Raw genomic sequence first — 12,573 nt, forward strand, 5'->3', positions numbered from 1 at the left:
AATAAAATGCAAAGGAGCTGCAGATACAGAGCGCCATTTACTGCTGTAACAATTGTATAAGCACCAGTAGCCCTGCAAGCTGCTTGTATAGTATATGCGATAAAGACTTAGAAGAACAGCTGTGACTGCACTTAAAAAGATTTCATCAGGAAATCTCTGTGTCGAGAGAGCATTGACTAGATTTGTTCATCTGGAACTTATCTATGTCTAGAATATGATGGGACATGCTTATTAATAAAACCTACTACAGATAGCTGTCTTGTTATTTTGCTTTGTCTATGTCACAGGGTTTATATTTTCTTGGTAATGAAGGCAAACTATTAAAAAATATTTGAATAAATTGAAAGTCAGTGCATGCAAACTGACCGGGGCATGATTTATAAGTTGAAAGCCAAAAGGCCTTGGATTCTGGATTTTTGTGACTGTTTTGACCCCTACCCCAAGAGGACGGGGCAGTTGATCAGGCAGTTAAGTGGGGAAGTACAAACAGATCATCTGCAGCTACAAGGTTCCATCTAGAATGCTGCATACAGTTCTGCATTCTCCATGCCTGCACATGCATGCACACAGAATGGAGCCAATTTTGATCAGTGCAACAGAAAAGAGCAGGATCTGCAGCACAAGACATGTGAAGTGTCTGTCATGTGAGTAACGTTCCTGTGCCTGATGATCTGTTGTTTGCTTTAACTGATGCATAAGCCAGATTTGGGGATGTGACAACAAAACTGACTGTTTCAGTAGTGCTATTAATTCTTCAGGTTCTAGAATTCATGTCTGATAGCTAAACTATTGTACTTACTACCTGGCTATTAGCAGTTTTTCATTTAGAAGAAGTTCTTGACTATCTATTAGTAATGATAAAAATAGCTTCTGTAGCTTAAGTTTTAATCCCATTTGTTAACCAGGTAAGACCACTTGGCACACAGTCCCTTTTTAGGGTCTTTCCAGAAGTAATGTTTGGTTAAGTTACTTGCTCAAGGTTACACACGAGGCAAATGAGAGCTGAGAGAATCAAACCCTTGACGCTACAATGAGATGACCCAGTTCTTCAGCAACTGCAACTTCCACCGGTAACCTCTGTGCCACCTGTAGCTATAACTGTGAGATATGGTTGAATGATTGCTTATCTGTTAATGTCTTATGGTAGGCTGTAACATCTGAAAACCACTTTGTTTAAATTGATACCAGCAAAATGTAACCTTGCTATAACTTAAATTTATCTTTGATATAATTTTTGAAAAAAAACATTTTCCTGTCAGTGTATTCACTGATCAACAAATACACAAGAGCAAGAGGAAATTACAAGAGGAATTGTTTAATTTTAATTAGATGGCAGAATTGTGAGGGAACTGAAAAAATGCAAAGTGCTGATTTACGATAACACTTCTGATGTCAAAAATTAGGCTGTGTGTTAACTAAGATATGTAGTTGACTCAAACAGTAAGAAATTAGGAAAATGATATATGTGGCTATGCCTTATCAAACATCACAGTACACGAGCCTTCAGACAACATAAAAGATCTGTCAAGAAATCCTTTTTGTGTCTGTGGACCACAACATCCTTAAACAGAGAAAACATTTTCTTTAGTATCTAAGAAATATGAAAATGACAACACTGTTTGCCCTCATAGTTTATGGGTGTTCATTACTTGAAGAAAAGACTAAGCATAAAAAGAAACAAGCTAATAAGAGATGACCCATTTGTTCAGAACATGGGAACTTATGATCTAACATTCAACCAACATGTGTCCATTGTTGTAAGAAAGTCTTTCTGTATTGTAGAGCTTATAAACAAAGGGATTGTGTCTAGATCTAGGGATGTCACTATCCTCCTTTGCTCTGACTTCATTAGACTGTCATTGAGTATAATTCCCACTTTAGCATATATCTATCCAGACACATGCAACAACTGGAATTCCCACGGAGATCATCATCACCTTCTTTCGGCTGTTCCCATTAGGGGTCGCCACAGTGGATCATCTGTTAACATTTCTTCCTGTCCTCTGCATCTTGCTCTTTCAAACCAACCGCCTGCATGTCCTCTCTCACCCCATCCATAAACCTTATCTTAGGCCTTCCACTTTTCCTCTTACCTGGCAGCTCCATCCTTAGCATCCTTTTCCCAATATACCCAGCATCCCTCCTCAGCACATGTCCAAACCAATGCAATCTCGCCTCTCTTGCTTTGTCTCCAAACTGTCCAACCTGAGCTGACCCTCTAATATACTGATTCCTAATCCTGTCCATCCTAGTCACATCCAGTGCAAATCTTAACATCTTTAACTCTGCCACATCCAGCTCTGACTCCTGCCTTTTCATCAATGCCACCGTCTCCAACCCATATAACATAGCTGGTCTCACTACCCTCTTGTAGACCTTCCCTTTCATTCTTACTGGTACCCGTCTGTCACAAATCACTCCTGACACTCTTCTCCACCCATTCCATCCTGCCTGTACTCTCTTCTTCACCTCTCTTCTACACTCACCATTACTCTGAACTGTTGATCCCAAGTACTTAAACTTATCCACCTTTACCAACTCTGCTCCCTGCATCCTCACCATTCCTCTACCCTCCCTCACATTTACACATATATATTCAGTTTTAGCCCTGCTGACCTTCATTTGAGATACTTCTTTAAAAAGATGCAAGGCCTAAACAATATGTCCTACATGGACTGACTGAAAGCTCTGTCACTTTACTTGGTATCCTACAGACTGCTAAGAAGTGTCATGAATCTGACATACAAGGCATCCTTCAACCCAGTATTGTTGGATTTCCTGCACATCAGCAAGTCAAATGACATCAAAAATATTCTGTTTAGGGAGCTAAACCTCTTCTGCAGCATTAACAAAATAGTTTGAAGAGAGAGGCTTAATTCGCAGAGGATACCACTGCTCTGTAAAATAGTCCCCGATCGCATAATACGAAGGTCATCCCTGTCCACATTCAAGAACAACTGGATCTCTGGATGGGAAACACAAAATTTACCCCAGGACTGCTGCCTGTACTACTAATAGAGAGAGGAAGCTCATAAATGCTTTATCCCACGGTATGATCCCACATACTCTGACTAGGAGTAATATATAATTAATGACTGTGGGATTGGCAAGGCCAATCTATCACCTAATGGGATGGGTTAATTAAAGAACCAAAAGGGAAATCAGCTAGGCTTAAAATGGCCCACAAGGGCAGCTTGCCTATTACTTACCTATGAACCTGTGAGACTAATTTGACACCCTCTTGGGGGGGGGGGGGGCACTGGCATTCTCTAACATTGTAGCTATGAGTTTGGAAGCTCTGTAGAAGAGTAGAAAATATTTTTTGGTTTGCATATGATAAACTGCAATGATTCACATAAAATGAAAAATTCTGTGTTTGCTTATAATAACCTGCAGTAATTCACATAACATTAAAAATTCTGCATTGGATTCATCACACTTACATGATTTAAAATATCTTTATCATGTACAAATTTCACCGAAGTACCTCGGTACATGTTCAGCTAGCCATCAGTATTTATCATTAATTTTTCAGTTAGCCCTTTAGTTCAGACATAATTGACTGCCCATTATGACTTTCAACAAAATAAATCAGATGCTACCTTCATAATAAATGTAAGATTTGTAAGGTTTCTGTCTGGTTAGGAAAACTACCCTTTTTTAGTTTGATTTAATTGCAGCAATTCATTGGAGGGACATATGCCTAAACTGCTGAGAGCTCTATTATCCACAATTCAACAGTTAAGAAGGATATGTGTCATCATTTACCTTTTTTCCCAAAAGTCTTCCTTCCATTCCACTAGCCCTCTGTCCCAGAATTAGGAAAGCTTACCCAATAGCCCATGTCCCATAGCAGTAACTACTTTGAATAAGTAAAGTTAAAATGCTTAATCTTAAGTATAAATATGGTGACTTCCCATCCTCTGGTGGTCTGTACCCCTAAACTCGTTTCCATGTCTAGTGGTGCTGGCTGTGTGCAGTCACTTTCCTTACACTCTCCACCCATGTTTCTCCAAGTTTTATCCTCCTCTTAAACACACACACACACACACACACACACACACACACTCACACACGCACACACACACACACACACACACACACACACACACACACACACACACACACACACACACACACACACACACACACACACAATCACACTATGCCTCAAAACTACATTTCCCATGCTTACTTTTTCTCTACTCACAATCATGCCAACTTCAGTCTTCCTACTCCAAATAAAGCACTCTCAAATTCTCCAAGAAACCAGTGCAGAATTCACAGCAAGCAGATGACATTCTAATCCTGCTGTATAAGTTAATAGCAAAGTACTAGGCTAGCTGCCCTTGTGGGCCATATTATGCCTAGCTAGTTTCCCTTGGTGAGAATCAAACCCTGTACCTCTTGTCTGTGAGGTAATTACCCTAGCCATTATGCTAACCCTCAATACAATCTCTCCTTTTCCCCCACTATCTGTTTCACTCTGAAGCAATACCACTTTACAGGGCAATTAACAAATAACTCCCACCTCTTTCACCCTCACAAACTCAACTCCTTACTCATTTCTAAAACTAGACACCCTTACCAACTGTTTTCCAGGAACCCTATCCATCTCCTTCTACTAAGCCCAATAATTTATTTACTTTTTCTAATAGGAAACATTGAGCCTAACCTGGGGCCTGTCAGTTTTCACCATCCTTCACCCTCCAGCTCTCTACTTAATGTATAATGTGCCCTTTTAATCCCCATAGAAAAAAAAAAAAAAAAAAACGGCCCAGATTAATGCTTTTTTCATCCACCACTACCAAGACATGCATACTATTACTGAATGTATCTCCTTCCCGTCATTGATATTCTCCACATTTTTAGACCTGCAAAAATCCCAGGCACGGGAGCTGCCATCATTCGTAGGAATTTCCTAAATCTCATTGTATTTTTTCCAGGTCATTGCCACATATTAACCAAAGCCAAACTGGATCCTACCAAAAATTTCATCACTCAACAAAAACACCTTTTTCTGGCCTCCACTTACCTCCATTCTCAGTACATAAGTTCACCGCAATAATTTCAACTATTCTATCCTTCATCCCCAAAAACAATAACATCATCCTCTTTGAAGCTTTCATATTCAACTACTTAGGCACTCATTCCTCTGAGATCCTCCTCTTTTTTGCAGATGACAGCCTTCAAGTAATCACACAACCCATAAGATCAAATTTCAGATCCTATACGCATTCTGCCATTGACTTAATCATCACAAACATACCCTTTTCTCTGTCCAACATCTCAGTTCTCCCTCTGTCTCTTATTGACAACTAATCCATTACATTCAGTGTTAGCAACCAATTTATAAACTTGCCCCATCTTAAAGACATTCAGACCTCAGTCTAAAGAAAGTATTTCCAAAGTACAAAACCACCTCATGCGTCTCTCCTCATCTTGCATAATGTCCATTGATGACTCTAGCTTTGCAGTAAACACACTAACCTCAAGCCTTATTCAACTCCAAGGCGTCTTTTTCCCAGAGATAAAAAGACTTCTCAAGCCATGCAGTCCCAGCTGACTAAACAAATAATTTAGATAACTATTAAATGGATGAAGCTTGACACGTGTAAAGCTGACCCCACCACCAACAAGCTTATTCACTTCCACCAGCCCCACAAACATATCCAAATAATCCATTAGAAGACACAAATCCAACAAACACAAATCCTTAACTCTTCAACAGGCTTCTGGAAAGACGTTAACTTGATCACAAGGCATAAAAAGACAGACTTAACCACTTCCACCACATTTCTATAGTGTGATAAAGCCATCCTCACTGATAATGGTTTCTTACAAGAATTCAGTAACCTCTCCTCAATCTGCAAACAGCAAAAATAAACTCCATGCTCTTCTGGTCCAAAACATCTCACCCTTTCTCACCTCCTCTGCCAGGTCTGCTATAGATAATGGAATTTTACTCTCCCAACTACAGCATGCTCTTCCCATAATAGACTTGGCCTCTAAAAAAATGTTAATACCTTCAAAACTATCTCTAACTCCATTTGTCAGTCCATTACTAACTCTTCTCATTGTGAACACAGTTGCCTCATCTGTGACAAAGGCAATTGTGTTCACAATGAGAGCACAGTTGCCTCATCTGTGACAGAGGCAATTACTTCTTGTTAAACTAAGATCCAACCTATTTCTCAGAACACACCCCTTTAAATTGTTATACCTTAACACATTCCCCTACTCTCAGCAATACTCCACAAAAAAAGAAAAAAACTCCATCTGCAGCCTCCATTATCATTCCCAGTCAGGATTCCTCTCTTACCACCACAGTATCAAACCTCCATTCTGCCCAAACACCTTTTCACAGTTTCCTCTCTCTCTGGCAATCTCTTCCCCAGTCCTAAGAGATTCTAACAACCTCTCCATTTTTAGAAATGACTTAAATCTCACGTACAACAAGTTAAATTAACCTGCTTTCCTAAAACAGTCATGACCTAATATCTATACCTTCTTCTTATCTGTATCATCATGCATTATAGCTGTACCTCTTTATCTTGCAGCAATATATTCTTTGTTATGCTTTTGATTAAATACTTGATTCTAATTTTATTAAATTGTATAAATCATATTGTTTGTTTTAACTACTTTATATTGTATAGTTCCCCACTGTGTAGTTATTTTCAATTTTATGTTCCTCTTGTGAGTGCTGTTCATCCAAGCTATGCTTGCAAATAGTCATTTTTTAACCAGCACACCACCCAAGTGAAATAAATAAATAAAACTCCACCAAGGAAGACACTGTGTCATAACAAATAGATGAAGCCCTGATTTTCTACTTATTAATCATTGGCTGTGGACAACAAGGAGTATTCTTATCCTAATAACCTTTTGAGTCCATTATCACCAATAATGAAGAATATGTTTCTATGACACCTAAACATCTTTCTTGAGAACACAGCCATATCGCTCAACTTGTTCACACAACAATTTTGGACAAAGGTAAAAATAACAGTGAAACAAATATCTAAAACCAGGCATGTTTTAAATATTACTCTAAGTCTGTTTCACTTAAAATGTTAACAGAATATCAAGTTTTGCATCAACATACATTTTATTAACAATATAAAGTGTGAAAGTCTAAAGTATTGCATTATTGACAGACCTTGGAGACAAGGGCTGCATGCTGGTAGGTCCTCTTTCACAACTGACTTGGTATTTTTTCCTGATGCTGTTATAGCTCTTCCCTTTGATTGGGCAATACTGGTATATCACCTGCAACATTGAGTCCCAGTATGGTTTATTACCTGAAACATTGAGCCCAGTGTGGGTGTAGCAAATGCTAGTATAAGTGTCGTTGTGACTGAGCACCTGCTACACTGAGTGCCCATGTGGTTTATTACCTGTAACACTGAGCCCCAATGTGGATGTAGCACCTGCTGAGCATTATTGGGGTTAAGCACTTGCTGCACAGAGTCCCAGTGTGGTTAAGCACCTGCTATACTGAGCACCAGTGTGGAGATTATACCTGCAACCCTGAATCCCACTATGGATATAGCATCTATGACATTGACCAATGTGGATCTAGCACCTGTGACAAGGAGCCCTAATGTGATGCAGCACCTTTGCACTGAGCCTTACTGTGAGTGTAGCACTTGAAAATTGAATCCCAGTGGAGGCATAACACCTGCAACAGTGAGCCTCAGTGTATTACAGCTCCTATGACACTTGAGCCCCACTGTGGGTACACCACATGCAACACTGAATCATAGAGTCCTGGTATGGCTGCAGCACCTTTTACACTGGACCCCACTGTGCTGCACCAACTGTGACACTGATCCCCAGACTGAGTGTGACACCTGAAGAACTTAGTCCCAGTGTGAGCCTAGCACCTGTGACACTGATCCCTAGTGTAGGTGTAACACCTGCAACATTGAGCTGTGGTATGGGTCTTGCATCTGCAGTACCAATCGGAAGTGTGGTGTACTACCTGTGACACTAAGCCCCAGTGGTTTGCAACATCTAGTGTTCTCACCCCCTGTATGCGGATACACTTTCCTACACCCACCATGCTCAACTGGAAGGTCTTCATATCTTGGGTAGACTCTCACTTCTGAATCTTTGTGTTTATGGAACATGTTTCTAGGGCTTCCATGGAGTGCCCTTCAGTGGAAGGATGAAATCAGTATTCTCCTAACAGATAACCAAGACAGCATCAGCCAGTTTATATCTGAGAGCTTGATGCGTGTGGGATACATGCAGGGTTATCTTAGCATAGGATGTACAAGAGATTATCTGAGAGCTGGTGCTTGTAGTATTATCCCAGCATTGCATGCATAGAAGATTATTTGAGAAATGAATGCATGTAGAATTATCTGAGAGATGCATGAATAATATTTTTCAGTGCACGGTAAATATAGAATTCTGAAAAACCTGTCAGCACATGATTCATGTAAGATTATTCTCAGTATGTGATGAGTTTTGTGACTTTAGTCTGACTAGATATTCATGCTGGAGAAATTTTGACTAAGTGTGGAAGGCTTTGCATTTGATGGCATGTGGCATTTTATGGTGCAGCTTCTACTGCTGGCACACTGACAAATAATTTTTAATCCAGACCATAATGCCAGCATTCTAGGTTTAGAATCACAGTGACTGCTTATAAGGAAAGGGCTGAATATCTTCTATTCTCCAGCTGTTTCCTCCCCAAGGTGAACAGTGGCCCTCATTGCATTATCAGATATATAGTATACTCAATGAAAACAGTCCTTGAACCAAATAAGGAATCAGATGCAAAAACCAGAGAATACAAGAAAAAGAAAAATAATCTGGTTCCACACAGCAGTGAGAATCAATATGTCCTTTATTGTAGTAGGTAAGCGCTTTCTCAGAATAACATCCGCTTCATCAGACCAACAAAGATAGAATAACTGTTACATTTTTAAACAGTAAAACATCCAATCAAAAATCAGAAAAAATGTGCATCATAGCTAAAAGCCATGTGATAAAATACATCTGTAGAATATATGAATCTTTAAAAAAAATTAATAAAAACAGACTAAATGAACAATATGTACTCAAAAATGGTAACGAATACAATAGTAAAAAATAGAAGATGGACTATTGAAATATATATGATAAAGTATTAAAAAGAGAAATCAATGCTTTAATGGCTGTGCTTTAAGGAAGGGTTTCAGGGAAACTCTGTTGTTTAAACCAGGGGGTTTAGCAGCTTGAAAGCGCAAAATCCATTTCTGTTCACCAGATTCTGGTTCTATTATTTATGTCACCTCCTCTCTTGGTCTCTCTGTCTTTCTTTCGGCTTTTCCCGGTTAGGGGTCGCCACAGTGGTACTCCGGTCCGCTAATGATTGGCAGTAGATTTTCACGTGCTGGCTTGCCAGGCCTAATACACAACCTTCAATGAAGGAACACCCATTCATGCATGTTGACACACAGAAGACGCTCTAATTGAGAATCGAACGTGCAATGTCTAACTGTGAGGCGACAACGCTACCGCAGCACCACCACCGCAGTCACCTCCTCTCTTGGTACTATGCAGAATCTCTAGTACCATAAAGCTAAATTTATGTTCTTTACCCTCTTTAGCTATATGTAGTGATAGTGCGCTGGTTTCTTTAACATTCCTAATATCCCTAAGGTGTTCAAGTATTCTATCCTTAACACCCAACTTCTATTGCTGGCACACTGTCAAATAATTTTTTGATCCAGACTATAATGCCAGCATTCAAGGTTCAGAATCACAGTGATTGCTTATAAGGAAAGGGCTGAATATCTTCTGTTCTCCAGCTGTTTCCTCCCCAAGGTGAACAGTGGCACTCATTGCATTATCATATATATAGTATACTCAGTTTTGGACTTGTGGAGTTGGACTGGCAATGGCATGCACATGCTTTGACCTCTGCCATTCTTCAATGTACACTGGTCTCCTCTGTGACAGTTAACAACAAAGTAAAAATACACCCATCTAATGTCAAGGGGCAGTTGCTGATGTTCCACAGGCCCTACCACCCTTCCTTGGTGGTTAGGCGCACAACAATCCCAGACCTCTAGTTTAACTGGCTTTTGAGGACAAAAGAGTGGAGATGCAAGAGTTAAGTTTTTCAGGTCTCAGATGTGACATGCTTATTCAGGGTGCAAAAAACAGTTTCTTGTAATATATAACACAGATATATAGTGCACCTTTTCTTACATTTAGCACTATGAACCATACTAAGCCCTGTCATACCCTGCGACTATACTGGGAAGACTTCAGGGCATAGCTGTCAATCTTCTATCTCCAAAATTTGAAGCACTGTCTCTCGTAATTTGGAATAAATGGCCAAAATGTGGAATACTTTCTAACAGCTTACTACTTCAACTAGGAAGCTCACAGGTTGATTAAATGTGTTACTTTATGCTTATTAAAAGTCTTTTGATGAATTAATAAGATTTTGTATGATTTAAAATGGATATGAATTAAAATATTCTTATCACTGAATGTGTGGCAGACCCTTTTCACTGTGGAACTGACAGGAATATGGACTTTTGTAAACCACTTAATGAGAACCGTTCCTCATAATGATATACACAGTGTCAAGATGCTGTGCATTGGAGTATCATTACTACTGCTTGCCAATTACTGAGTTTGACTCTAATCTTGCTACAGTGTGTCTTTAGTGTATATTTTTGTGTGTTTGTAAATGTGTGTGTGTGTGTGTGTGTGTGTGTGTGTGTGTGTGTGTGTGTGTGTGTGTGTGTGTGTGTATGTAATTTAAGATGTTCATCATCTTGATTACTGCTGCAGTAGCTTTAGCTACATGCATTATATCCTTACAGGACACCTTCCACATGCACAGCCCAGCAGTCAGCTAGAGCTGAGCTGATTTAAAAGACAGGTTTGGGAGCCAAGCCCTTCAGAGCTTTCCTACCTTTGAAGAGAATGCTTATCTGTGGGCTTTCAAAGATCAGTTGTCGGCTTGTTATGTTCCTTTGCTGGACTGATAAGTTCCCCTGGGGGAAAAATCTTCTGCATTAAAAAGTGTTCTGCTATTGTATTTTCATGTTTAGCCAAGGTATTTTAAGCCAGGAGTTTGTGTTTTAACAAACTGTCACCAGACTTAAATTTACTTTTAAATCTGAATATACATTTTTCCTGTCAGTTTAAAAGTTGTTTAAAGCAAATGAAAAACATTTTTTTTTCTGTGGAGAAATTATGTTTATTTTTCATTTTGGTGCTGAACATTGTTTTAAAGTGCTTTTTATTGTGTTCTTGAATACAAAAGTGACTTTTAAAGGCTTCATTTTTTTACCAGCTCTTGCTGCTTGTTTTCCCTGGGAAAGAGGCACCATTTTCAGCTTGACCATGGAACAAGCTATCAGTCCCATGGATGATCCATCTTCCAGTCACAGAAAGAAAAAAATAAACAATCAGCCTTTGTCACCACAGCAGGCTAGCAGGTTGCTCAGCCGCAGCTTGGTGGCTCGCTGTTGCCATATCTTGTTCCTCAGACCACTCATCTTTTACCCTGACTCTCTCTGGTATAACATCTAAAGCCCCTATGGACCAGGAGTTAGGCACATCCTTTGTGGCTGTTGGTACCCCTTTCTTAACAAGGGATATCCACTGTAGTCTGTCCTTGGGGAGGGAACAAGGAAGACTTCCCTGTTTTGTCAGAATGTTGTGCCCATCCCAGAGAAAGCTGCTGCTGCCATTAATAATATTGTTGGTCCCAAATTTCCTATAAAAAAGAAATAGAAAACTAAGCATATATCTACTCCTCATCAAATTACCAGGAGTATTTTATTGTGTCTTACTCATTGTTTAATTAAGGCTATTGATACTTCTTATAAGGTGGTTTCTGGTAAAAGAAAGAGGGATACAGCTTTTCTTGAAGAGATTCAGGATTCTGAATCTGATCATGAAGATGAAAGAACAGATACAGGGTTTTCTCCTCGGTTTTCTGATTCTTAATATCGGGGGATTCTTTTTCTCTGAGACTATTTCCAGAATGTGCCAGGGTTTTCAGTGCGAGAACACTGATTTTTCTGTCCATCAGAAAACACTTTCCCCATAGTCAGCCTGCTGTCCCTAAATAAGCAGATAGGATGAATAACATTCCTCAGTATTTTAAGTTTTTATACAATCTTTCCAAACCTGACCCAGCAGCTATAGCTTTAGGTAATCCTGCTGATGCTAAACATTTAGTTAATTCCAGTCTTAGTCTTTCTGACAGTAATGGGGTGATTATTGATAAGTATGGTAAAATGTGTATGCTTCTACAACTTAGATTTTCAGATTTTTGAATTGTCAGGCTCATATGTTTAAGTTAATTCTAAGTAATTGCGAAGGTATGAGGAATATTTTGTCTATAGTTTCTTCTTGTGAAGAAAAATCGACTTTAAATATTTTAGATGTTCTTCGTGTTTCACTGTTGCAGTCATTACATTTGGGTAATCTGCTGGCAGGTTGCCCTCAGTCGGCCTGAATAACAAAGTCTTGGGTCCTGCGTTGGTTGCTGTCTCCTCTTCCATGACATCAGGTCATCAGGGGTATAAAACATGCAGCCAATGCCAT

The 12,573-nt window shown here is 39.4% G+C and overlaps 1 protein-coding gene across 1 annotated transcript in view; it reads left to right on the forward strand.

The window, feature by feature from the left end:
• LOC122792709 (cubilin-like) overlaps positions 1–12,573 on the forward strand; it is a 3,134,001-nt gene that overhangs the window by 1,698,792 nt on the left and 1,422,636 nt on the right. The gene's annotated exons all lie outside the window — the stretch shown is intronic.

The sequence above is a fragment of the Protopterus annectens genome, chromosome 2.part0, assembly GCF_019279795.1.
Source record: "Protopterus annectens isolate FY-2018-M chromosome 2.part0, PAN1.0, whole genome shotgun sequence".
Classification (NCBI taxonomy): domain Eukaryota; kingdom Metazoa; phylum Chordata; order Ceratodontiformes; family Protopteridae; genus Protopterus; species Protopterus annectens.